Genomic DNA, 27,586 nt, shown 5'->3' with positions numbered 1-27,586 from the left:
TGAGGAACACGCGTCTCCGGTGGTTTTTCAGGTTAATAACTGACCAGGTGTGCAGCCCACCTGATTGTGACCCCCCGAGGCTCAGGCCTCACCTGGGTGAGGTGCCAGCTCCTCAGCTGGGCTCATGAGCCCCTCGGGCACCTCCCTGCCACCCTGCATTGCCACCACCTGTTTTCTTTCCTTTCTTCTCTGACCTTTAGACACTTTGAGGTCCACAGGCACAGGAGTGGCGGCCACTGTGCTGTTTCCTGAGAGCAGACCGCACTTCTTAGCGGACTGAGAGGAGCTGCATGATTGACGGCTCCAGGCCCCGCCCCTGCTCACAGGGACAACCTGACCTCCCCCGGCTGAGGAAGGGCAGGGATCCTGGCTGTGGTGTGACAATTTATGCTTATCTAATATCCCTCTAGAATCCATTTCATAATTTAAATAAATAATTGCTTCTTTTTGTGCCTTTTGTTGGTCTCTGATATCAAATGAGGTGTGAAACACGGCCTTGGATGGAGCTTTCTGTGAACAGTGAATATGTGACTATAGCCCGGCAGCATCCCGCATAGGTTGTGACAGCCTTGAGTGGCACTGAGTCTTTAGCAGAATATAATGTACAAACGGCCTGAAATTCTGTGATAAGAACTAGACTGTGTCGTGTGGGGAGCCCGCTGTGCTCGGCGGGGGGCAGTGCAGGTCTTAATTTAAAATATTTTAATGAAGACGCCTCGTGAGGCAGTGTGAGTAATAGAGATGAAACCAGAGATAAAGGGTAGTGTTGCCAAAAGAGGGGAGAAAAGATTAGAAAAATAAGCAAATTTGAAAATGTTCAGAACAGATAAGCTGAAGCCAAGGGAATGAGATGGAGGGAATGGCTCTCTGCAAGGAAGCCACGTGCCACCCGCCAGTGGGGACGAGTGCTTCCCTACCTTGTCTGGCTGTTGGGACCCAGAGCTCAGGAGCTGAGCCACCAGGAGCCACAGGACAGAGCCCTCCTCTTCTAAGCACTGTGGTCGGGCAGAGGGCGGCTCTGCCGTCCACAGGGAACAGGGACACAAAGCCCAGGCTTCCTGCAGAGGGCAGACCCCGTTGCCCTGGGCTGGCGCTCAAAGCCAATGCGCACTGGGACGCGACCACGTTAGGAAATCTGGAATCCATGCCTCTGGGGTCTTTGCTGCTCTGCTCCAGACATGATGACAGTCCCCTGGCTTCCATCACTAGAACAAATGCTTGAGACTTTGGGGCCAGCAGGACTCAGACCGTGGCCAAGGTTTTGGCTTGTGGTGAGGCAGTGCCCTGTGGCAGGTGGCGTGGGGCAGAGCAGGTGTCCACCCACCCCTGGCCTGAAAGAGGGAGGAAGGGGAGGGAGCTGGCTTCACGCTGCCTCCCTCAAGGCCACACCCGGTGACCTAGAGCCTCCTCTGAGGTCCCCAAAGGCCCCCACCCCATCAGCGCCAGCCCAGATCCAAAGTGGGGCAATCACTGATGAGCAGGGGAGGGCCACCCTGTCAGTCACTTTGATGAACCCAGTGATTTTTGGTGATATTTAACCACTGGCCATGGAACCAAAGCACAGCACTGATCAGGACAGCCACTGCATCATGGGTCACGGGGCAGGAATCCGGCGGAGTCTCCTGATGGCCTTACAGTTCACACCTGAGCTGGGAAAAGGGGCAGCTGTCAGTGGTCCTCACCAGGTCACACTGCCCCCTCACCACTGTTTGAGCTTCTCCTCTCCCTCTGTTCCAGGGTCACTGAGAAGTGCAGTCACATGGAAGGTTGGGCTGTCTTCAGGACCATCTTGTGGGACTCTGTCCTCCATCCCTTATTTTATGTAAAGATTTTGTTGAAAAATCCCCCCCACACGTATGGACACACACACAAAAATCATACATTCTATAATCATATGTTTTATATTATATAAATAAACAAAAAACATATCGGGAGCCAGGCATCATTTAAAAAATCTTTTGGGAGAACAACATTTCAAAAATTAGAAACCTGAGAGTCTGAAGTGGACCCTGTCCTTATTCCCACTTGACGGATATGAGTCTAGGCCCAGTTCAGCGACTCTCAAGGTGCCAGAGCCAGTGTTGGCCAAAGCAGTGACCCCGGGGCCTGCCTTGACCATTGGCCAAGGCTCTGCAGATGCATATCCAGGGGCCCCTCCGCGTGTCCCCACCCCGCAGCTCTCTGTCCCACTGGATGGATCGCTCAGCAGCAGCAGTGCCCACAGTGCCAGCGGCCATCTAGCACGGGGACCAGGCTACAGAGGCCCCTCCAAAGACACCACCACATTCTCACCTCTGGAACACGTGAGCCTGATCTTGTTTGAAGGGCTTTTGCAGAGGTGGCTGATGTGGGCTATAAGGTGGGTCCTGAGCCCCCAGGAGACACAGGGAGGCGCAGAGACAGTGGATTCGGCCACAGGCAAGGAAGCTGAGGAGCACCTGGAGCCACCACCAGCTGGAGCAGGCAAGACCAGATTGTCCCCTGGAGCCCTGGGAGGGAGCATGGCCCTGCGGGCATCTGACTTTGGAAGAATGCGTCTGTTGCTTCAGGCCATCAGGTCTGTGACCTTTGTCACTGCAGCTTGGGGACTTGTCAAGAGCCTGATGGATCTGGGCTGCGGCCTCCTGGACACAGTCAGAACCTCTGCAGTCTGAGCGCAGAACTCTTGGACCCAGGGGTCACAGGCACTGGCCCTTCAGAGAGACGCTCCCAACTGTGGGGGCGTGGACATGAAGCACCAGAAGCAGGTGAAGGTATTTCGTGCTTAGCGATGCTGGGGTTTGAAGGCGGTGGATCTAGAAACACAGGCTCAAGTTCACAGGGGCGATTGCCGTGGGAGCACTTGACCATCTCTGAGCAGCATCACCACAGAAGTCCACACCAGATTTCAAGAACCAAACGGGTGGGTCTTGGGAGCACCTGCCTCAGGTGCCCCGTCTCAGGAGGTTTGTTTTAATTTCTCTAGAAATGTCAGCGGAGTTCTCCTGTGAGGGGAGGACCCTTCTCCCACCCCCAAAGGATCAGATCTCAGAAGAAAAGAAAAAACAAAGCACTTTCAAACACTCCCCCTTTTCCTAAGGGGGGGGGGGTGGCAGCAGCTGGCGGGTTTCTGCAGGAGTCACAGAAGAGCTCTTAGGCCAAATGCAACCGGTGTGCGATCGTGGAAAACCTAAAAAACACAGCCAAGTAGAATGGGGAGTCTCAAGTCACCCCAGCCCATGATCAGCAGTGGCCATTGCTGACCTTTGGGTAGTGGACGCGTGTAGACGTGCTCACCTGTGTGTGCAAACAATGTCCATCTGCACGTTAGGCTCACTCGCTCAGCTTCGCCAGCTGCCGGTTCCTGGGTGCTCTAGAGGGAACACAAGTTCCCCATGTCTCGTAATTCTCAGAAAGAGGCCAGTGGGGCAAAGAGGAGCGAGGCCTCAGGTCAGCGCTTGGTGGGGTTTGGAGGCCTCCCTGAATTCCAGATGTTGGTGACATTGTTCCAGGTGATGGACAGCTGGGCCTTCGCAAGCCGGGCTGGTCTCCTGCGTGGTCAGGTCTTTGTGAAAGAGCAGAGCAGAGCCCCTCTGAGGCCCCCGCACCTGGGAGTCCCACGTGACCTTTCTCCCCAGGGTAGGTGTCACTTCTGCCACCGGGGTTGACTCTCATGGTTCCCTTTCTTAGGCAGAAGTGGAACTGGGGAAACCGGGGTCTGTCCCCACAGGTCTGCAGCTGGGTGGTTCTGTGAAGCCCTCGGCCACCTCCCGGGTGGTCAAGGACACTGGGCCGCAGGACGGCTATGCTGTTGCCTCTCCTTAAGTCATTGCTTCCCATTGTCCATGTGTCTGTTTATCCCTTTGACACTGATTGTCTGCACTGTTGGCGTGTCGTGATGTCACCCTCTCATGCCATCAGGATGTGTGTGCCATGAGCTAAGTCTGTCACACAACCATGAGACCTGTCCCAGACCTGGTGCCATCTCTGATAGGAACAGCCTCTGAGTGGCTGCCTCTGCCCCGCCCTCCAGTGTCCTGCAGAAGGTCCTCTGGGCCTGGCAGCTCTCCGTGGGCTCAGACTCTGCCAGTGCTGCCCGCACCTTTGCAGGAGACGAGAGGAAGCACACCCAGGAGTGGTTCCCTCCTGGGTGAGAAGGGACCCATGTCTTTGGAAGGGACACTTGATTTGGCTTGCCCAGTTGGGCTGCCCCATGGAGGGGGTGGGGAGCCGTGCCCTCCTGTCTTTGGGGTTCTGGTGCTAATTGCAGCTATTCCGAGCCCTGAGTCCACACACACTAGCTAGTGACAGAGACTGGGTACATGAGGACAGAAGGCTTCTGGCCCTGAGAGGCCCTCCCATCCGGCAGCACAGGTTCTGGGGCGGCAGGGGAAGTGTTGGCTCTCAGGATGTGACGCCACAGGGCTGGTTCCTTCCCCTAGGGCTCTGTGGAAGGGGATGGGAGGTCCCAGAGCTCAATGTGATGGATGGCGTGGGAGTGGGGAGGCTCCAAGAGAGGGTTGGGCAGGGAGAGGGAGTATGGTCAGCTCCAAGATGGGGAGGGGACAGTTAGCCATGCAGAGCTTTGAGGAAGACCATCTAGGCAGAGGAGGAGCAGGTGCAAAGGCCCCACAGGAAGGTGTAGTGGCTTGGTGGGTGGCCCCGGGCAGCACAGAGACAAGCCAGGGGGCCCAGAGCCCTGTCTCCTGAGGGTCGTCTCTGTACCTGGCGTCCTGTTCACCTGCGGGGCGCAGTGTGAGAGAGAGGGGCACACTGTGTGTCTGGTGGTGATAAACCTGGAACAGAGCCAAGCAGGGAAAGCGACAGCGTCACCGGGAGGCTCCTGTCCAGACAGGGTGGCCCAGGGTGCTTCCCTGAAGAGCAGAGCTTGTAGGAGGGTGGGGCCAGGCTGGAGAGGGGAGGGGACCTGTGTCCCAGAGCCCCCGAGGCAGCAGCCCTGGTAAGGCAGGCATCCAGAGGAGAGGGCCAGGCCGAGGGGCTTCGCTGGCTGTGGTTGATTTTAGGATGAGGCCATGGTGGCCAAGGCCTGCTGCCGCGCTAAGGGACGGGCTGAGGACGTGAGCCTTACCTTGGCCTGCTGGGAGCTCAGGTGTTCTCAAGTTCACTGCTGATGTCCCACTTGGCATACTTTACAGAAGTTCGGGCCTTAGCAGCAGCCGGTGCCTCACCCTGAGGTATGAGCTGGGCAGGAGACGGCCGGCTGGGTGCTGGCTGGGGTGGTGGACGCGGGTGCTGCACACTTCACCCTCACTTGGCTCTGGTCAGCCTTCACGTTTGTAAGGGCCATTTTTCTTCCCCATCTGCTCCCCACAAACAGCTTCCATAGTTATACATTTGGCCTGGAAATATGGGAAAAGCACTTCTGAGTGAAAGGTCAACTCGGCCAAGGGCAAGGCCAAGGTCAAGGCCAAGGGCTGAGTCATCTGCTTGGTGTGCTTATCTTACTCCAAGGAGCGCAGGGCAGACCCCTCTGTCTTCTGAGGGTGCTGTGGGCTCCGCCTGGGAGGTTCTGCCAGGCAACTTCAGAACCAGCCCCCACTGCTCTGCTTGGGTCTTTGAAGTATGATTTTTTATTTTTAATTTTTTTTTATTTTTTAAAATTGTAGGGTTACAGGATTTAGACCTGGCCTTGAAAATGACCATTGCCTTCATTAGTTTCAAAGGGCAGAGTTGAGCGAAGACCCAGTCTCTGGTCAGGGCCTTTGCCTAGTGAGATGGCGACCCCCGGGCAGCACCAGGCTCTTCAGCAAGGAGGCTCCCGGGCTTGCACTCCAAGCCTTTGTTTCTGGAATGACTTTTCCATCATCTCTCCTTCAAATGATCTGGCTATCTGGGATGTCTGTGGTCTCAGCTGACTGTCCTGCTGGAACAATGCTGGGGCAGACCGCGATGGTCCCGTGTCTGCGGCCTGGGCCCAGCTCGCTTTTCTCTTGCCACACAGGAGGTTACTGACGAGACTCTCTTTTTCCTTTTCTGTGCATTGTGTACCTTGGACGGGGGTTGTGCATGCAGATTGAGTATCAAACACACGTGTGGTGGGAGTATCCGGTTCCTGTTGCCGATGTGACAGATTACCACACGGTGGCTTTGGACAGTGCAGATTTATTCGTTTGCATTTCTGGGAGGCGGAAGTCTAAAGTTAGTTTCTCTGGGCTAAAATCAGTGGTTGGCAGACTTGTCCCCTTCAGCAGCTCCTGGGGACATCCTGGCTCCTTGTCTTCTCTGTCTCTGAGGCTGCCTGCTCCCCTCCTCAGATTCCCGTCAGTCACATTGCAAGTCCTTCCTGCCACACAGGGGACATGGCCACAGGTTCTGGAACCGAGGTTGTCACAGTTGTAACTAAGTTGAGGTCACACCAGAGGGAGGGGGACCTTTTCCAATATGATTGGTGTCTAAAGCAAGGGGGATGGGGACCCGGGCCCAAGCAGAACCCCGTGAAAAGCCCATGGCAGAGATGAGAGTGGCACACCCACCAGCCCAGGAGCCCTGAGGAGCATCAGTGACCATCGGGCTGGCACAGCCCCACTCCTGCCCTCCCGGGGGAGATGGTGCTGATGCTTGACCTTGACCTTCCAGCCTCCAGAGCTTGGGCTTTGCTGTGGCCGCCCGGGAGACTCGTATGTTGCCTCTCCTTCCACTGTCCCCTCCCTGGTCTGCAGACGGTGGCAGGACCACAGGTGGCACTGTGGCTGCCATGGCTCTGGTGGACCTTCTCTGAGTTTCAGAAACATCTCCCCGAGAGAAAATGCCACTGCAAGTGTCCTCTCTGGGCACCAGGAAGATTGTTACCTTCAAGCCAGCGTCCTCTCTAGAATGTGCTAGGTTGGTGATTCCGGTGGGTGCAGTTTCCAAATCAAGCCGCCCAGCTGATGGAACTTGACTGTGAGCTTCTAGGTGGGAGAGAGGCTCAGACAGCACCTTACACAGGACGCCGTGGCCCTGCCTCCATCCGCCCAGGGTGGCTGCCTGCAGGGGGATGCCTGTGGACAGAGGCCTCTGAAACTGTAGCCCCTAGTAAACTTCCCTTCCTCTACCTGCTCAGGGCAGGTCTTTGTCGCAGCAGCAGAACAGCTGACTGTACTCACACTGACTGCTAGAGGCCAACTACCAGGAGATCCCTGAGCCAGTGTGTGCGGAGCTCGGGCTACGTGGGGAAGTGCAGGGCCGAGGCCACCAGCTCTTTGCTTTCTCCTAAGTGGACAAGGTGGCTCCTTCTCCTTTTCTTCTTAAATCCCATGAATCATTCATTTCAAGCCACTTAAAAATGTGGAGAATATTGTAACACACATCCACTTACCATGCAGCTTCGTCACAGTTTAATATGACCCCCAATTTGCTGCAGAGCTTAAAAATAAAAGCAAAACCAAAGCTCTTCCTGGCGCATTCTCCTTCCTCTCTCCTTAGTTAACCACAATGCTGAATTTTCTGTTTATTGGTTTTATGAATATTTATGAGCTTTTACTGCATAGGTGCCTTTCCATAGATAGTGTACTTGGCATGTTTTCTGACTTTATATAAATAGATGGTGCTGTAAGAATCATTCTGCACGTTGTCTCTTGCCCAATGCAGCACTTCCCAAAGTAATCCCTGTGGCTGGTAGGGCTCCCTCCTTCTTCCGTCCCTGTGCTGTGTAATACTCCACATGTGGACATTCCACCACTGACCTCTTCTTCCATTGAAGGATGATGCTATTTAAAACTTTTGCTTTTATAGATTTTAGTGCCCACTTTTGTAGGTGAAATCTTAAAAATTTGCACTAGTTTCTCTAGTAAGCAGTGAATTTTAAATGGAGGGTTGCAACCCATTAATGAAGGTGTCCAAGAAAGGAATAGATGAGCACAGAATAGAGGGCATCACAGCCCAGAGCAGTGAGGGAAGCTACCGTGTCCTGAAGCTCCAGGGGTTTGGGGTGACAGAGGAGCAGCCCAAGCCCTGGGGTCTGGACCACGCAGGAAACTACCCTGTCCTTGGGTTTATACACCTTCAACTTTCCATATCCTGACAAACTGGTCCCCAAAGTGGTTGCATCAGTTGGCAAACTGTGTTTGAGGATAAAAGGTCTCTTAACTTTGGGAAACGAGGGTTCCCCGAGGGTGGCCTCGTGTGTCCTGGGTGCTCTTCTGGTTGGTACTGTGGGTCTGCTGTTGGAACTTCGTGGAGAAGCACTCATGCCACTTAATCTCTTTGCTGTCAAGAGGCAGAATTAAGTTATTCCTCTTTTTAAAAGAATGACTCAAGTAGGGAATAATGGATGCAAAATGCCGTAGTTAAATATTGGAGAGAAGCTGATGGATTGGCTGCCACTCGGATCTTGCTGTAAAGGGGAGGAAAGCAATATTTAATCACTTTCAAAAACGAAACCAATGATGATGAATTCGATGCCTTCGGATGCGGAGTGACTCATTAGGGCCTTATTATTTTCCAGTAATAAAGGGACTAGTACCCTCCATCTCCTCCTTGATTGCATAGTTGCAAAACAGAGAAATGTTTACTTTAAGTTAGCCACCAGGTCCCCTGAACTGCTTCAATATGCAGGCTAGGGCTTACCATTGGCTCCGTGGGCATTTCCTCCATGTCAAATTGGCAACCCATAAACCAATTTTATTTGATTTGTTGAGTTTTCTTTTTATTTATTTTTTTAAACTTCAACTTGGGCCGACATTTAAATGTATATCAGATTTGACTTAAAAAATATATATTTTGGACATTTCTGGATAAACTAAAAAACTGGTGATTTTGAGCCCCAGATGGCCAGGACCACGGGAGCTGATGGCTGCTTGGCCAGACTCTGGCTGACACAGTCCCCTCTGGTCTCTAACGGCCTCCCCCCAAAAAACAACCTCGGATTGGGAACTAATTGGCTTTTATTATTAAGTACATGGTAGAATTTTTCTTCTAGGATAAAAGCATTTCTTGATATCAACCCTTATGACCTCTGTGACCTTGAAGAAGTTATTGAAACTCCTCTTGCCTCAGCTTCCTCCACTTTAAAACAGGGGGCATTTTGCACTTGTCCCATAGGGTGGTTGTGGGGTTTAAGGATGTTATTTATGCAAAATGCTTGCAACATCGTCTGGCACAGGATAAATGGCCCCTAAGAATCAACTGAATTAATGGACTGAATTAATATCATTAGTGTCCATGTCTGTATCCGAAGGGGCGGGGAGGCGGACGAGGGAGCGTTTCTCTCTAACAGTGAAGAATGTCCCATGATTGATATGCAAGCAAAAGGTCTCCGTGTTGAAAGAAACAGTGCAGAACACCCACTAGGAATAGACCTGAGTACCTATGATAAATACACAGGGAGGAGATGCCATGAAGAACTTAATGAGCCGGTAAAAGGGCTTAGATTTCCACGAGTTTCTTTCTAAATGCAAATCAGGTGAGTCTGAGCCTTTGAGGAAGCCTGCCTGGGTCTCACTCTGTAGGGTGCCAGGAGCAGCCCTGGGGATGAGGAGGGGACTCACCCTGTTCAGGTGAAGGGGCTGTCCTAGAGGCAGGTGTGGCCTGGGGCTTGAAGGTACCCAACTGCCCTCGTGGAGACAGAATCTTCCCTGGAACAGCCTCCAGGGGAGATGAAAAGATGCGCAAAACACAAAGCATTTCACCCTCCTGAACCCTCTTCTTTGACATTTTCTTCCCCGGCAGGTAGCACCCCAAAGACTCAAATCCAAATGTAGCACTTTTAAAAGAATCTTCCTCTAAACCTTATTTTAAAAAAACAAAAACATAAACAAAAATATGCCATTAGGGAAATGAAATTGGGTCCTCGAAGAGAATTTCAAGGTATATTCTGTTTTTCTCCCTGGAAACTCTTTTAGAATCTACTTTTACCTGTTTCAAAGGCAAAAAGAAATAAAGCAATAGCTTTGCCAGAGGCCTGGGCCATGATTTATTGAGGAGCCGAAAAGACAGGAGGTTTAGAAGGTGTCCAGGAGAGAAGAGGGCTGTGAAATCTGCTGTCCATGGGCTGTTTCTGCCTCTGGGGACACAGGCCGGCGGTGTCTGGACTAGAGATGCAGCGAGTTGCTGCGGTTTCCTGTCAGCGATGCTCAGAGATCACGAATTTGGATACTACCTATGAACCAGGGTCGTGTGACTTGCCGGACTCTTGCAGAGGGAGATAAATACTTCAGTCACTTAAAATTAAGGTCTTTGTGGCCAGAGCGGGGGTTACATCCAGTCCTTGTCATCTGCAGGCTGTGGGACCAAGGCGGCTCATCCCTTGTGATACAGGGCAGGGTCTGATGCCTACTGTGGGTTTGCTGTGGGGTTGGAGGGGTAGTCTTGTATGGTGCTCAGTGCCTCGGGACAGGGTAGGCCCTTAGTAGATGATAAAGGAGACGTTCTGGTCAGAATAAGGAGGGTATCCAATGAGAGACTCTCTTCCCTTAAGCTGGGCCCTGGGGAGATGTGCTTTCCTTTATGTGTAAGGTCCCAGTGTGCCCTGCACGTGGAGTTGAGTTTTGGACACGTAGCAATGCCTTTCTTTTAATGACACCTCTGGAGACTTGATTTTAATCTTGACAAATTCAGAGCGGGCTGGATGAGGCAGATCTGTGGGTCAGGGTGGGCCTCTGGTCTCTAGTCCCTGGCTAATCCTTCCACGTTGTAAGAAGGTGGGACAAGTGGCGAGTGTGATTCTCTAGATCCTCCTTATTCCAGGATACGTCCAGATTCTATTGTATAATTGTGTATCTGCTGATCAGCACCTCAAATTCTGGGAGCTCCCTTGCTGACCAAATTGTGTGGTGAACAGGGACTCTTTGCGTGGCCTTGGGTGAGGCAGCCGCGACATTTCTGCGGGTTTTCTCCTTGAAGGTAGAACATGGGCACTGCATGGGTTTCCTTCTCCTTAGGTGCAGCAGGAGACCCAGGGGTGCAGTGGGGGGTCCACGGTGCAAGGGAGGAGAGCCATTGGCAGCACCTGGGGGGCAGGGGCTGGGCAGGGGGTCAGTCATCGGGCTTTCCCTGGCCTGAACTCTGCTTGGTGTGGGGGGGACAGGGATTGTAGGATGGCCTCCTTCTCTGGGAATGCCGGCATACCCAGGGACTCCAAGTGGATAGGGTGCCTTGGTCCAGCCATTATGTGTGGGACCCTCAGAGACTTCGTGGACAGCGCTGGGGTCCCCACTGGGGGCCCCACTGGATTTCCTGCCTTAGGAGGGCTCCAGGGAGCCCGGGACCAAGCCTTGCTGTGGGGTTGTTTTTCAGTCTGTTTTCTTCCTTCTCAAGATAGAAAGCGCATTTATCTTAAATTGAAATGGAAACATTGTAATTAAACATTTATAACCAAAGCAGATTTATAGCTATGGTGCTTCCATTTTTCACTGTCAACAGATGCCAGAGAAGCTAAATAACCCATTGAAACTGTAAGAAAAATGTTTTTCTGTTTTTTAAAAAATCTGTTAACAATGGTAGACTTTATCCTGTTTGTTTTCCCTGGTGCCTTAGTGACAATGATATAGAAGGCACTTGTGCCCCAGAAATTGAGTTGGACCGGGAAGGGCAGGGCTGGGGGAGGAGCCTGTCCCTGTGGGGAGGGCGGAGCTGGGGGGAGGAGCTTGTCCCTGAGGGGAGGGCGGGGCAGGGGGAGGAGCCTGTCCCTGTGGGATGATGGGGCCGGGGGAGGAGCCTGTCCCTATAGGGAGGGAGAGGCCGGGGAGGAGCCTGTCCCTGTGGTTTGTTCCCATTGCCTTCCCCATGGTTGGGCCAGTGGCATCTATTTAGATGTGTGCTGGCTGAGGGCTGTGTGCTGGCTGAGGGCCGTGTCCTCTGTGACCCTTCTGCTCCTCCTTTCCCTTGAAGACACAGAGACGTCTCTGCCCTCCTTGGCACACGACAAACTTGGGATCCACGACCTGACCAGACTCTGTGAACCACTGGAGTGAGATCTCACTTTTTAAATTCATGCTTTGCCGTTTGCATGGAACCATTTGGTTTATTTTACTCTGTGATTTGAAAAATAATGCAAAGTCGCGGTTGAAAAATTGAAAAACGAGGAAAACCCACAGCCACCTTTTTTCTATAGCCCCACTCAGTGTCCTTATTCTCTCAATTTTTTACATTCTCCACAGTTTTCTCCCCTGCTTTTTTTGGAGGGGAGGGGAGGGGGGCTTCATATTCATCACACACTTCTAGTGGACCTTTGGATGCTCCTCCCCAGTTGTTCACAGGATGTTACATAGTTCACTTCACCTTCCCAGTGGAGCCGCCAGGCTGCCTGCCAACTGTCTGTCATTCTAGTCAACATGCGGACCCTTGTCTTTCAGACACAACTCCAGGTGCAGTGGTGCCGTGAGCTGGTATTTTTAAGGCTTGCCACCTGCATTGGAAAGTGGCTCTGTGGAGGGTGGCAGGGATGCTGGTGAGGGCAGTCTGATGTGGTAACTGAGCCACCGTCCCTTGTCACTCAGAGGGGATGTGGGTTTTGCTGTGGGGAACACTGTGGGTGTAGTCAAATTCCCAGTCAGCTGACATTTAGGAAAGAGGCTGTCTTGGGGAATCTGGTGGGGCCGATGGGATCCAACCCAATCAATAAATGGGCCAAGGAACTGAACAGATGCTTCTCAGAAGGTGATATATAATCAATCAACAAACATTCGAAAAAATGCTCAGCATCCCTAGCAATTAGAAATGCAAATCAAAACTACACTAAGATTTCATCTCATGCCAGTCAGAATGGCAGCTATTATGAAGACAAATAGTGTTGGCGAGGATGTGGGGAAAAAGGTACACCCTTACATTACTAGTGGGACTGAAAATTTGTGTAACAAATCTGGAAAGCAGTATAGAGATTCCTTGGAAAACTGGGAATGAAACCACCATTTGACCCAGCTATCCCACTCCTCAGTCTATACCCAAAGGACTATAGACAATTCACAATAGCTAAGCTGTGGAACCAACCTAGATTCCCTTCAGTAGGTGAATGGATAAAGAAGCCGTGGTAGATATGCACAATGGAATATTACTCATGGCATTTGCAGTTAAATGCATGGAGTTGGAGAAAATCATGCTAAGTGAAGTTAACCAATCCCCCCAAAATCAAAGGCTGAATGTTTTCTCTGATAAATGGATGCTAATCTATAATGGAGTGGTGGTGGGTCATGGGAGGAATGGAGGAACTTTAGATAGGGCAAGTGGGAGGGAGAGGTGGGGAGGGGGCATGGGAGTAGGAAAGGTGGTGGAATGAGCCTGACGTCCTGCCCCTAAGTACATGTATGAAGATGTGAATGGTGCGACTCTACTTTGTATACACCCAGAGACATGAGAAACTGTGCTGTTTGTGCACTATGAACCGAAATGCATTCTGCTGTCATGTATCACTAATTAGAATAAATAAATAAATTAATTAAAAAAAAAACAGAGCACCTGGTGTGTAACCTCATGCCATCTACCCAAGGCTTGAGAGCAGAGCTGGGTCTGGGAGGAGGAAGGAATTCTACTGTGGTCACCGGCCTCCTACCTGCGCCGTGGGCTCGGGGTTTGCCACCATCACAGAAGTAATCCTTGGCCAGACATCCTGTGGCATCCAGCGACCACCCGCCCGCGGCTGGTGGCAGGTTCTGTTTCTTCCTGGAATCCTGACTGATGCTCTGCTCTAGCAAGAGGGGTCTGGCCTGCTCATTTTGTCCACCCTCATGTGCCTGGATGGGATCATCTTTACATTTTGCCTGTTTGATAAGTGTAAAGTGTGCTCCATGTTTTCTGCATCTCTTTTCTCCTGATGGGACCAAAACCTTCCAGGGTTTTTCCGCCCTTGCCTTTCGCCCTCTGGAGTTATCTTTTCGAGTCTCCAGTTTGTAGCCTATGGGGGAGGAGGCGGGCTCTGCATGTCTGCCTCTAACTGACATTGACCAGGGACCAGGCACAGAAACCCTGCTGCCCGCTCTCGCCAGTTGTAAACGTGTTGCCTCTCAGCCCCAAACTCGCCTGTCCATGACCACTGGGGGATGAGGCGCTGGGCTCAGCTTGCTTCTTGACCACCAGCACCCGGCTCTGAGCCCTGGCTGTGTGATCCCAGGGCAGGGCAGAGTCCTGGCCAGAGCAGGGAACCTTCCTCCTGGGCCCTCCCGGGCAGACACCGCGTGCCCAGGACTCGAGATGCCCTACTAGCTAGAGGACTCCAATTCCCCGACCATCACAGGAGCAATCAGCCTTGGCCACCTGCACCTGGGCCTCTCACACTCAGGCCACTGCCCCCTGCTGGTGGGACGCTCTTCACACCCTGATCCAGCTCTGCCTGCTGACCCGTGGCCAGCTCTAGGCGGGGCCTCCTGCTCTGCCTTCCAGGAGCAGAGAACTCTCTTTCTCCAGTAGGGTCTAAATCCCAGTGTTAGAGAGGAATCCTCAGTCCCCAGCCAGTGGGCTTCTTTCTTGGGTGCTCTCCATCAGATCCAGAATACTCTTCTGTGTTTTTTTTTAAAATTTTTAAATTTTACCTCAATAACTTCTCCCTATTTTGGTCAATAATTATTATATTACAATTTTCTTGTTCAAATTCCCAGACAGACTATAACCTATCAACTTGTGAGACTAGAGGAGGGGATTCAAAGTATGCACTTACATCACAGATCTGTAAACAGCAAGTGCTCAATGAATGTTAGTTATTATTGCCTATGACATCATAGTATTTTTTGTTGATTTTTATGAGCTATTTACATGTTAAGCTGTGAACTGCGGAACCTTAGAAAGGTAACAAGATCAAATGGCCTACGGAGTACCCACTTCATTAAGGAGGAGTGGGGCTTAAGCAGAGCCTAAGAGTAAGAGAAACGTGGCTTTGGATTTTGCAGCTCTGTACTTCGCTAATTTTGGGAAAGTCCTTTAGTCCCTTCTTGCCTATTTTTTTAAAAAAAATCCACAAAGCTTAAAACTACATTTCAGGGTTGCTGGGAAGTTTTCCTTAAGTAAGAGGCATCCATATATATTTTTCCTTTTCCTCCCCAGTCAGAGTCACTCATTGTCACCAAATGTGAAGGACCTCATTTAGCTCTTGTGCCAGCCTTGGGAAGCCACCAAGGCAGGGGTCACTGTGCCCACTTTTCAGACGAATGAAAATTGAGGCACAAAGTCATGGCCTGTTTGGCTCCATGCAGCTGATTAACAGCAGGGACAGGAGCGTTCAGGGGGTGTGATTTACTGTACTCCCACCAGCAAGTCCTTCTGTACTCTGTGGATCAGGGCGACTGTGCCTTTTGTCACTTTGAAGTGACCCTCTTTATTTTGGTTTGTGCTTTTTACTTAGAATCTACTTTGAAGTAGCTATGTTACATCGTTTTTCTTTTGGTCATTTAATGTTAACATGGCATGAATGTTTTTTTCAAACTCTTAATTGCAACCTGTGTGTCTGATATTTTTGGATATGTCTGTGTTTTTATTTTGATACTTTCTGCTGGCCTGTCAATCTTTGTCTATTATTTGGCATATTTTGTCAATTTACATTTAATGTGATTATCAATATATTTGTGTTTAAATCTATGATTACTATGAGTTTTACCTTTATTATTCCTGTCCTGTGTTCCTTTCTTTTGTATTGAGAAAGGGAAAGGATGGGATAAAATATTCTCAATTAGCTCCAAAATCATACACTTTTTTTTTTTTATGATTGCTTCTGTGGCTTCTCTAGAGAATTTGACATATCCCTTTTGTTTACCAAAGTCTAATATTAAAAGTCAGCATATTTCCTGATAACTCCTTATAACATATTGATTCCATTTATCGAGCGCCCCAGTTATGTGCGGTGTTGTGCAGGCAACGCTCTATCTCAGGGTCTTCGGAGGTTAACATCACTCATTTTACCTAGGCGTCTGCCTTTTCTTCTAGTTTCGTCCCTCCTGTGTTCTCGTCACCCTCTGGGCTCCCTATCCTTCCCTCTATAGGATTCTGCTCAGCGGTGCCTGCTGTAGGAACATGAGACCAGGTTCTGTTGGTCTGGAAGTGCCTTTGTTTCATTTTTATTCTGGCAGAGCCCCTCTCCTGGCAGTCGAGATCTAAGTTGGCAGTCATTTCCTTCAGCACTCTGAATACATCACGGCCCTGTCTTCTGGCTCATGTTGTTTCTGTGGAGAAGTCACTGTCAATCGAACTGTTTTTACTTTAAGGTAATTTTACTTCTTCTGTGGCTGCTTTTTTAAAAAAAAATTTAAAAAAATTTGAGGTGTGATTTGGATACAATGAGACACATCCATTTAAAAGGTTCATTCTGATGAGTTTTGACAGATGTATTCACCCGACTAATCACCACTACCATTCACATCAGAATTCCACCATGATATCTGGTGTTTCCTTTAGCTGCCTCCTGACAACGTTTCCCAGCCCTGTTTGCAGGTGGCTTCTCACCTGGAGTGTCATGCAGATGCAGAGGTGTGTCTGGCCTCTTTTGCCCAGCACGGGGCTTGGAGGTTCCTACTTGATCTCCACCTCCCCACCCCAGTAGCATTCCAGCACACAGACACTTCTCTGTTCCTCGGTTCATGGTCATTTAGGTTGTTTCCACTTGCAAGTGGCTGTGGACATTCATGCCTCACTATGGTGTGGATATAGGTTTGCATTTTCTTTGGTAATTACCATGGAGCAGGATTCCTGGACCCTGTGGAAAGTGTATTTGTTAGTCAGCTTTTGGTTGCTGTGACTAACTGCGTGACCCAAACTATTTAGAGGAGCAAAGGTTTACTTTGGCTCTCAGTTCCAGAGGTTTCAGTCCCTGATCAGCTGGCGCCATTGCTCTGGGCCTGAGGTGAGACAGAACATCATGGTGGTGGGTGTTGCAGAGAAAGACTGCTCAACTCGTGGCAGCCGGGAAGAGAGAGAGGGGTGGGGGTCAGGTATGAGACAAGGCCATCCTCTCAGGGTGCGCCCTGTGGTGACCTGCTTCCTCTGACTAGAACCTACCCCCATACTCCATTAGATGATCAGCTCATCAAGTGGATTAATCCAATGATGCGGTCAGAGTCCTCACGATCCAGTCATGTCCTAAAAGCCCCACCTCTGACATTGCTGCACTGAGGGCCGAGCCTTCAGGCACATGGGACTTCAGGGGAAAATTCCAGACCCAAACCACAACAGTGCACCTGCAATCCGTGCCATTGCGCTTCTTCCAGGCCACAGGAGAGGTCCAGTGGTGCTCGTCCCTGTGTCCTGGGGTGTTGTCAGTCTGGTTTTGGCCACTGCCAATCATAGAGGAGGGTCTCGCTGTGGCTTTAGTTACGTTTCCATGACAACTAAACATGTGGAATGCCTTCTCCTGTGTTCATTTGTTGTTTGTGTATCTATGTTTTTGGGAAGAGGGAAATATCTGTTCAAAAGTCGACCATTAAAAGAATCAGGTGGATTATTTTCTAGTTAATAAGTTGTACGTGCCTCGGGTCCACACTATCTTGGTTTTCTTGACACTGAGTAGTGGAAGAGCTTCCGATCTCACCTTCTCTTTCAACATTGTTTTGCTGATCTGTTTTTGGATTTTCATATAAATTTTGGTTAATGTTTATTATTTTGTATTAAAAAAACCCTCTGAGATTTTGATTTGGGTTACATTGCACCTATAGTTTACTTTTGGGGAGAATTAATGTATATAATAGTAATGTTGATTGTTATGACCTATGAATATATTATGCCTATCAATTTAGGGAGGTCTCTTAAAATTTGCTTAGCAGTGACTTTGAGTTTTTAGGATAGAAATTCTTACAAATTTTCTTAAATCTACCCCTAAGCATTCCTGTTTTTCATTTTTCAGTTCTGTTGCAGATGGTATTATTGTTTAATATCTAATTGCTAATTTACAAAGAGTTTATGTTTTTATATTGACCTTGTGTTCTGTGATTTTACTAATACTTCAACTTTTAAAAAAGTTTTCTACATAAACAACCATTGATTTTCTTACAGAAACAGACAGCTTATTTTTTGTCCCTATTTTTGGGTTCTCCAGTGAATTTGTGTACTGAAGTGGGAGGGTACATGGCCTTTCCCCACAAGACCTGTGTTAGCTGCTGTGTGTGCATGTTTCATGAAACTGAGAAAGTTTCCTTCAATTTTTTCTTTGCTTAGAGGATTTATCATATTGAATTGTGTCAATTTTTTTTCTTTTCACTTTTTGAAATGATTGTTTAAAACTTTTTAAGCTGTTCTGGTGAAGTTCACTGATTGGTTTTACATGTTAAATGAACCTTGAATTCCTGAAACTAACCTATTTGATTATAATTTACGATTCTACTTATTGATCAGTAGTTTCTCTTTTTTTAAAAAAAATTATTTGTATAATACATTTAAGTTGTTGATAGATCTTTATTTATTTATTTATTTATATGTGGTGCTGAGAATAGAACCCAGTGCCTCACACATGCCAGGCAAGTGCTCTGCCACTGAGCCACAGCCCCAGCCCCCTAAATAGGTTCTCTTTGTTAACATTTTGTTAAGGTTTTCTGTGATTATGTGAATGAGAGATCTTGGTCTTTTACTTTTTTTTCTATTTTTGTGTCTTTGTGTGGTCTTGTTATCAGGGCGTTGTTGCCTTATAAAATCAACAAGAAAGGGTTAACATCTCTTCCACTTTCTAGAAGAATTTGAAAAGAATTGGTATTATCGTTTTCCCTTAAATGTTTGGCAGAACTGACCATTTAGCCATCTTGCCTTGTAATGCTCTTAGGAGGAAATTTTTTTTTTTTTAAATCAGGGTCTAAACCTAGGGGTGGTTAATCACTGAGCCACATCCCAGCCCCTTTTATGTTTTTTTTTTTTTTTTGAGGGGGACAGGGTCTTGCTAAGTTGCTGAGAGTAGCTCTGAGCTTGCAACCCTCCTGCCTCAGCCTCCAAAAGGAGGAATGTTTTTAACTATAAAAAATAACCCTATAGTTTTCTTGCCCCTTGGTGACTTGCAGTCATACCTGTTTTTATACCCAGCTGTGTGCCCTGTAATGACGGTGCAGCCAACGCAATGGTGTATGCTACTGTCTCCTGTGGGCAGGAAGAAGTGCCCCTTGGAGACTCCCGTGGTGAAGGCTTGGGGTCCAGAGGTGGGGACTGGGAAGCCACTGTAGATTAATCATGGAGGGACTCACGGCTGATGGCACTGTTGGGAGGTGGGGGAAACTGGAGGAGGTTATCTTGTTACTGGCCCTTCCTCTGCTTCCTGGCCACCATGAGCTGAGCAGCTTTCCTGTGCCACATCCTTCCCCAGTGATGCTCCACGTCATGGGGGCCCAGAGCCGTGGAACTGGCTGCCCTGGGGCTGAGACCTCTAAAATCATGAGCCAAAATAGACCTTCCTCCTCCAAGCTGTTAGAGTCTGGTGGTCTGTCCTGGTGGTGAAAAGACAGGTGTGCCTGGGCCACAGGGCTGGGTCTATGGGTCACTCAGTAGGTTCACTCAGTAGCACACCTGACAGGGGCCTGTCAGGACGCGTCTCCCTCCTCAACCGTGTGTGGCTGTGTCTGTCACACAAAATCCAGCACTCTAGCTTTTCTAGTCATTCACTTTAGTTTTTCTAGTCACTATATGGACTTTTAAATTTTATGGTATGAAGGCTATTTTTGTTTCTGTTTTTTTTTTTCTTTTTTTATGCCAGGAATTGAACCCAGGGGTTCTCAATCACTGAGCCACATCCCCCAACCATTTTTATTTATTATTCTGAGACAGGGTCTTAAGGAGTTGCTTAGGCCCTTGCTAAGTTGCTGGGGCTGGCCTTGAACTTGCAATCCTCCTGCCTCAGCCTCCTGAGTTGCTGGAATTACAGGCATGCGCCACGTGCCTGGTTTATGGTATGAGATTTTTAAAAAAAAAAAATTTAAATTTTACTTATTCTAATTAGTTATATATGACAGCAGAGTGCAATTCAATTCATATTACACAAATAAAGCACCGTTTTTCATATCTCTGGTTGAACAGAGTAGAGTTACACCATTTGTGTTTTTGTACATGTACTCAGGGTAATGACGTCCTTCTCATTCCATCGTGTTTCTTATGGTATGAGTTTTAAATGACCATGTCGGTGACCTTTTTGTAGACTGCAAGGAGGACTTGCCTTTTCCCATCATCTCTTCTCTCTGTCTTCCTTCCCATTTTTCTTCAGGATGCCAAGATCTGTCAGCCAGCAGCCAGGAGAGAGCAGTAGGGAAGCGTGCTCTTGGCTGCCCCCTGCTGGCTCTGTGTATGTTTCTGCACATTTGGTCTCTAGGCTCAATTTCTTCTTCTTCCTCTAAAAAAGTATTAACTTGAACTTTCCAAATTCTCTTCCTGCTCTCATGTGTCTCTAATGCTATCATGAGGAAATTTAATTGTTGGAGAGACTCATCATCAGAGTTACTTAAGACCTTTGACTTTGATGTAAATTATGTATTGAAAACGAGCTTCACCCCCCAAAATCACTGGAATCCTTTAGCATGGGCATTTCTCAAATGACAACTAGTCTGTTAGTTTTGAAATGATACAGGATTCTGCAGGGACAGGTGTGTGCCCAGTCATGTTGGAAGGGGACTTTTTAGAGTGCTCCTTGTCCACGTTCTACTCCTGGCTATTCCAAATGCCCCTGAGCTTGTTAAACTGCCATTTTGTGGGGGACGGATGACTGTCACCAACCCCAGAGAATGCAGGAATTCTCAGCCTGGTGTGTGCTGACTCTTCTTGTCACAGTGCCACCTCCAATCACAGCGCCCTTTTGGATTGTCCCTGCCTTGTTAATTACTGTTTGGGCAGCTTGTCCTAATCCCCTACCCTAGGAACAGGGCCAGGCCCAACAGAAGCCGTCTCTTGTCCTGTTGCATTTACTATTGTCCTGCTTCTGCACATGGCCCTGGAGGGCTGAATGGCGCTTTCAAGTAGGGCTGGTTTTACCAGAGGCTGGGGGCCTGGCTCCGACCCACCCACGCAGACGAGGACCTGTCGTGAATGCTGAGTTTCTGTTTTCAGAAGCAGGGAGCCGTGTTATCATCACTACGACTTTACAGTTCAGAGGTGCTGCAGCCTGGCTTTGGTGTGGCCATATGTGCGTGGGGCTCCCGCACCTTCCCCGAGCTCGGTTTTGCACCATGAGCCCATACCGCCAGTAGTCGAGGAGAGTGCGCGAGCGTGCACATGTGTGTGCCAGTGTGTGGTGTTTCTGGTCACTCCCTGCTGTCCACTGGGAGTGAAGGTGACCGGAAGGAGCCTCCCTGTCCTTGGGAATCCAGGGCCAGCCAGGAGCCCGGCCTGTGCCCTTGTTCCAGCCTTTCACACTAGCATTTGCAAAGCCGGAGCTGTGAAAGCAAATATTTTGCTGAAAGCTTAAGAGAAAACATTTTTGTCATCCAGAAATCTGCTTATTTGTCCCTTAGGAAAACATTTATAAATAGAGTTTCGAGGAGACAGAAAGCGCTGCGTTCTGGGCGCTCCCGTCACCGACTCTGCTCCAAGTGCGGTCTCTGCCGTCGCCTTTCAACGATCCAGGGGGGCCGTTGTCGATCACGGCAGAAACGTATAAATAGCTCGAGGTGGGGAAGTGAGGGCCTCCCAGTGCCGAGCGCTGGTTCTTCTCCTCCCCTGGAGAAGCCGATTAGAGACCTTCACATGTAGAACTCAAAATGAGCCTTCGCCGATTTGGACTCATTCAAAACTTAAATGCACCTCACCCTCCAAGACCCTGGAAGGTCCAAACAGGAGGTTCCTTCTGTAGTAAGAGAAGAAACGAGCACTTTGAGCTAATCGAAGGCAACAAACGGCCATTGAGAGCCAAGGGAGTTTTGGAGCCATTCCTAATTGGGGGCCGGGGGTCAGGAGCCCGGAGGCCACTGTGTGTTTCCTCGCTGGGAAAAAGGGGGCTGGCGGGGGAAACTGGAAGGGGAGAGAATAGACCTGGCTGGGGGAGAGCAAGGGAGGGAGGAGCAGAAGGTGAGAGCCATAGAAAGTGGTGGTGGTGCCTTGGCACCCAGGGCTGGTCCAGGGACAGAGAGCTAAACAGGAAGAAGCTCGTCCTGAGGGGCATCGAGGGGGGTCCCAGCTTGCGCTCAGTGACTGAAGTAAATCGGACTTACAGGCAGGAGGACTCCCCGAAGGGGAACCTGCCAAAGGACGTTGGCACCTGGAGGTTTGAATGAGGAAGAAACACTGGGCCCAGGAAGGCGGGCGTGTTCTCCCTCCCCTGTATGTCTGTGCCTCCTCCTTCCTCCTTTCCCTTCCTGAGAAGGCTCTGGACCAGGTCACCACCCTTGGCTTTCCCAGGCCCGCTGTTCTAGGGGTTTTGGCCTCCTTAGGTACAGGGGGAGCCAGTCAGAGGGCGAGTGCGGAGGTTCCTGCAAACTCACCCACCCCTGGGCTGGGGGAAGCCACGCCGCAATTTCTGAGCAGAGTTGTGAGGGGGTGTTGCTCTCACACCAAGGCATTCATTACTGCTTTGGAACTTTCTAGAACTCCTCTCCAGCATGACGGCGTGCACCAGAGATGACTCTTTCTGTGAAAGGCCAGGTAGTAAACACCTTGGCCTGTGAGCCCTGTCCCCTGGCACCTGCTCAGGGCATAACTGCAGTCAGAGAGGGTGGGGCCAAGTTAGTACCAGGGTAGTGACAGCAACAGGTGGCAGGCTGAATTCAGCCTGTGGCTGCAGTGGTGGCCCTCTGAGGAGGGTGCCCAGCCTGTCCCTGCCGGGCACGAGAAATAAATGCCTATTTGAAAGCCACTCTGAGCTCCAGGGTTGCTGGCAGCCGGCAGAGCATCTCCTGCAGGGCAGATGCAGGTGAGGAGGACCCGAATGTGCTTCTGGGTGTCAAAGTGAGGTCGCTTCTTGGGAAGAGGGGCAGGGCAAGTCCCCAGACCCCTTCAGTTAAACCAGCTTTTATTGATCACCAGCTGTGTGCTCCTAATTGTGCACTTTTTCCTGAGCTTCCAAAACTATTCCCAGGGAATGTCTAAAAGTGTCGCTCTGTAAGAAGGCTCCGAGGGGTGGGAGTGGGTGGCTGTGGGGGACATTTTCTGGGAGAGGGGTCTGGAGGTCTTTTCTGCACTGCGGGCTTTGCATTAGACAGAGCTGTCAACCCTGAGGGCAGATGAAGGCAAAGCTTTCTATTTGTTCTAAAATCAACTTGTCAACTCTGCTGTGAACATTTCTACGCCCCTCTCACTTCCACGGTGCTCTCATCACTTCCTTTGTATTTTAATTATTGACGTGTCCCCCCACTTGCTCTGTGCTCCTTGGAGGCAAAGATGGTGGCTCATTGGTCCTTATATCCTCAAAGGCTGGTCCTCAAAGGCACTGCAGAAATGCCCGTCCACCTCACCTCTGAGCTTTTAAAAATTTACTTATAATTTTTTCTGCAGTAAATCACATGTTTCCAATTTTTATTTAAAACTGTCACTCTCTTTTGGCTGGAGCCCTTCTCTGAAGACCACCTCCTCTGTTCTCTTTGTGGTCGTTTTTCTCCCAGCCCTGGAGGCCTGGCACCTTCTGCATCTAGGACCAGGGCCCCTCTGCTCCTCCTGCAGGCGGGTGTAGGCGGGATGGTCCCTGGACAACTCCCCTGCCTTTCTGCAGTAAGTCCTTCTGAAGTTCATGCTCCTTTGGGGACTCGAGGGGTTTTATTCCCTGCTCTGATGGCCAGGTTGCAGAGCAGAGAGGAACAGAGCTGAGGGGCAGGAGGAGCTGTGGGAGATGAGTCTCCAGCTCCTGCTTCAAGCTCTTCTCCAACCTGTTCGTTTCCCCTCAAGGTTGTCTTTTCTTCCTCCTGATTCGCTCGACTTGAGTTTTTCTTTCCAATTTGGGGGTCTTTTTAATTCTATCTTCTAATTTTGTCAGAGAGTGAGCTCGGTGCTCAGAGTGGATATAGGGGGCTGCAATCTGGGGTCCCTTGGCTGCCCTTCTTCCTTCCTGGGATCAAACCCAGGATGCAGTGCATGCTAGGCAGGGGCTCTACCCCTGAGCTGCCCCCCAGCCCGGCTTCTCTATCAGTCAGGGTGGCTTCATGCCGTTCTGCCCGAGTGTGAGCGTCTAATGTGGCTGGGGCCCTGCAGGCACCTGGGGAAGCAGGAAGGGTGAGCTCAGAGAGGCTGCCTGTGCTGTCCACTGGGAGGCTGGGAGGGGACAGTTGAACTGATTAGGGAGAGGATCCTACCCACAACAGTGAAGCCACCTGATGTCCCCGGGGGCAGGGCTGGAAGAGAGCATCCCAGGGTCAAAGGAGTGACAGAGCAAAGGCCCCTGAGTGCGTGTCCAGGTGAGCATGGGTCAAAGGCCCCCAGGGTACATGTCCAGGTGAGCATGGGTCAAAGGCCCCCAGGGGTGCGTGTCCATTTGACAGTTGTCCAAAGGCCCACAGATGTATGTGTCCAGAGATCTGCATTTGGCTCCTTCTGGAGGGTGTGAAGGGAACATCAGGAGTTGGCCCTGGTGGCCAGGTAACGACGAGGTGACTGAGTGTCCTAATGGAGGGCAGTTGCTCTGCACAGGGGCAGGGACTACACTGAGCTGCAGCTCCGTGTCTCGGGAGGATCCCTGGGGGTGAGGAACGGGAGGCGGAGGCCTGTCACGGGGCAAGTTGGTAGAGTCTGCAAGTGGCGAGGAGGCCAGAGGGTCAGGAGACTGGTCTGGTTGGAGCCATAGGACTGGGGGACATAATCCATGTGGGAGAGGAAGCGGAGGTAGCAGAGGTTCCCTGGGGCTGACAGTGGGTGGGCAGGGCCTGAAGCGAAAGCCCTCTTCCACAGGTATCCATTTCAACATGTGACTCATAGCTGGTGTCTATGACAGGACCCTAGCTGGACTCCCTCCAGCCCCAAACCACTAGAAACCTGGACAGAGGAAGCAGATGTGTTCAGACACTGACAGGCAGCTCAGGTCTGTGAATGGGGAGGGAGGGGAACAGGAAGCTGCACCCACAGGGCCAGCAGGGGTCACTCGGGGAGGGGGACATGCAGGATGATTCTAGAGCTCCTTCAGGGTCTGGGGCCAAGGTCAGAGCAGCAGGGTACTCAGCCACACACTGGGCCAGGCACTGGACCCTGGAAAGAGACCCGCCTTCAGGAGGTCAGTGCCTGTGTCATGGAGGACAGCTGGGCTGGAAAGCCAACAGGGACTCTCCACCCTGGCCTGCCTGGACAGGGTGGCCCCAGGTGGACACTCACATGGAGACAAACAAGGGCAGGGGGTGGGTCCTGTCCACAAAGTCCACCGCAGCAGATGAGCCTCGTCGTCACCTGACCCCCTTGTCTTTGTTATAATCCCAGGCCGCGACACGAAACATTGCAGCCTCTCTGGCCCCCTGGCTGCTGGCCCCAGGGTCCTGCTGACCCAGAAACACCTTCTAAAGCTTCTGTGAACATCTTGGTTTTTGTCACTAAGCCCAGCACAGCATCTCTCCTCCAGCTCCACCGGCTTCACGCCCAAACAGGATTGCCCAGTGGCTGAGGGTCCCTGACCTTTCCAGTGTGCCTGACTGTCTACCCCGAGTCCAAGATGGAAGAGAACTGAGTCCACCGGAGGCTACTGGGGCCAGTGTCACTAGAACATGTCACTGGCACTGGATTTGAGGAGAATCATTTTTTTTTTTTTTTTTGAGTCCTAAGTACTGGCTCCTTGTCCACATGGAAATTGCTAGAAGAATTTCACACAAACTGGTCTTGGCCTCTCTTTGTAATCTTTTAATTCTGCCCTTTTGAAGACAATGAAACACACTATTTGTCCTTTCCATTATGAAAGTTTTCAAAAAAAGTTTAAAAGCTCATTAAAATTCTGCTCCCCTCAGAGTTATTTATTTATTTATTTATTGGTGGTGCAGGGATTGAACCCGGGGCCTTGTGCACGCGAGATAGGGGCTCTGCCAGCGGAGCTCCATCCCCAGACCCCTCAGAGGTGTTCTCATCTTCCTGTTCTCTCCCCCTGTACTTCCCCGTAATGAGACAGGAAAGGGGCAGGGGTCCCCCAGAGGACCAACCTGTGAGATGAGCTGTGGATTGCAAAGGGCCTCCTTTGAATAACCAAGGTCTTCAGGCGGGTGCTCTGGGTGAGAACTAACGTCAATACCAGAACCCGCCGCAGGTGGTGCAGGCCATACCGGCCATGGCTGAAGCCCGGGGCTCTGGGACCTTCTATGAGTGGCCACAGATCCTCCTGGGAATTCAGAGACAGATTTGGACCCTACTCTCTGGTGGTCAGTCAGTCAGGGTCAGACCCATGCTCACTGTGGCCAGGCAAGTGACAGGAGGCTGGAAGTGGTCATGTCAGGACGTGGGTAGTGGCAGGACTTGGCAGGTAGGCTGGAGAGCCCGTCCCCACCAGCCAATGGGTGCCACGGGAGACAAGGGGCAGGGCTCACACCTGCCGCTGATTGGAGACAGACATCTAGGCTTGAGGAGGAGTCTCAGCTTTTTAAATGTCGATATTTACAAACATTGTGGAGCTGCAGAAGCACAGCTTCCTGCAGGTTTGTAGAGCCTGCCTTGGAGTGGCAGTGGGTGGCCTGGCCCCGTCTGTCCTGGAGGTGCGCTGACCCCACACTCTTCTCTCCTGAGCCTCAATCTCATCCTCAGCCAGTTTGATTCCTAAGTAGCTGTTAAGTCACCTCTTCATTCAGATAAACAAATACTCAGACCCTTTTGCCCTTGTGCACTGGGGACCTGCCACATGCAGTGTGCTGGGTCATGGGAAACCATGCTGACCAACGACAGAGGATGATTTTTGTCTTCGTGAGGGGACAAGGCAGTGAAGCTGGGCTGTAAGGAATTAAGTGTGAGCAATGGTGTGAACGAGAAATAGGAGGGACCTGGGTCCTGCAGACCAGGGAGGTGTGGTGCAGTCTGGGGTTGGAGGAGTGACGTCAAGACTCCAGTGGTTAAGTGGGTGTTGCCTGAGTGATGGGGGGGGCTGGGGCGTGCCCCTGAGCTGAGGGACGATGACCCAGCTGTCAGCCTTGTCCACTAAGACGTCTTAATAGAGGAGTCTCCATGAACGCCCTGCAGGTGATACCACCAGTACCGTCTGGCTGTCTTCTCTGTAGGGAAACATGGCTAATCCCCCATTGGTGGACAGTGAGCTCACGGTGTGTCTTTAACTCCTGGTGGATTTTGGTCTGAGCCGTGCACAAAGCCCGATCTGTGTGCTAATGAGCTGAGCAGCTGAATTCAGGATGGAGCCTGGGAACAGAGCATCCCTCTAGAAGGAGTGCTGGTCCTCTGAGGTTGGAACTCTGAACCTTGGCTGTGAGAACTCCTGTGCCCGCCGTTTGCAGGGTTAGCATTTATCTCCCAAATACGAAAGACGGAAAGCAACTGAACCACTCCCAAGCCAAATAAAGCTTCCACTGGATCCCCCCAGTCCTCTCCTGATCCTTGCTGCTTTATTCAAATCCTGCTTGGGAGGTAAATGGGTTTTCCTTAGTGGCAGGGTCTTCGTGGCCCTCCGTCAGCCGACCCTCCCTGGAGCCCCTGGGTTGGTAATGAGCAGGGTTGGAGTTCGGGTGTATCTCAGCACCAAATGCCTTCTCCCCAAGAACTCTGCTAGTTGTTTATAGATTTTTCTCTTCTTCGAGCTGATAACTTCTCAGATTTCTGATTTATGAGATAAATTTTCATTCATGCTGCATTTTCTCTATTTATGATCGCGCTGGCCTGGACTGATCGTCTCTGGAAATCC

The 27,586-nt window shown here is 50.5% G+C and overlaps 1 protein-coding gene across 1 annotated transcript in view; it reads left to right on the top strand.

Moving 5' to 3' along the window:
- The window catches only part of LOC113192755 (transmembrane protein 132B), a 212,480-nt gene that overhangs the window by 47,522 nt on the left and 137,372 nt on the right, over positions 1-27,586 (top strand). The gene's annotated exons all lie outside the window — the stretch shown is intronic.

This window comes from Urocitellus parryii, chromosome 3 (genome assembly GCF_045843805.1).
Source record: "Urocitellus parryii isolate mUroPar1 chromosome 3, mUroPar1.hap1, whole genome shotgun sequence".
In the NCBI taxonomy this organism is placed as follows: Eukaryota; Metazoa; Chordata; class Mammalia; order Rodentia; family Sciuridae; genus Urocitellus; species Urocitellus parryii.
The sequence above is the reverse complement of the archived record's forward strand: the minus strand, read 5'-3'. Positions and strand labels throughout refer to the sequence as shown.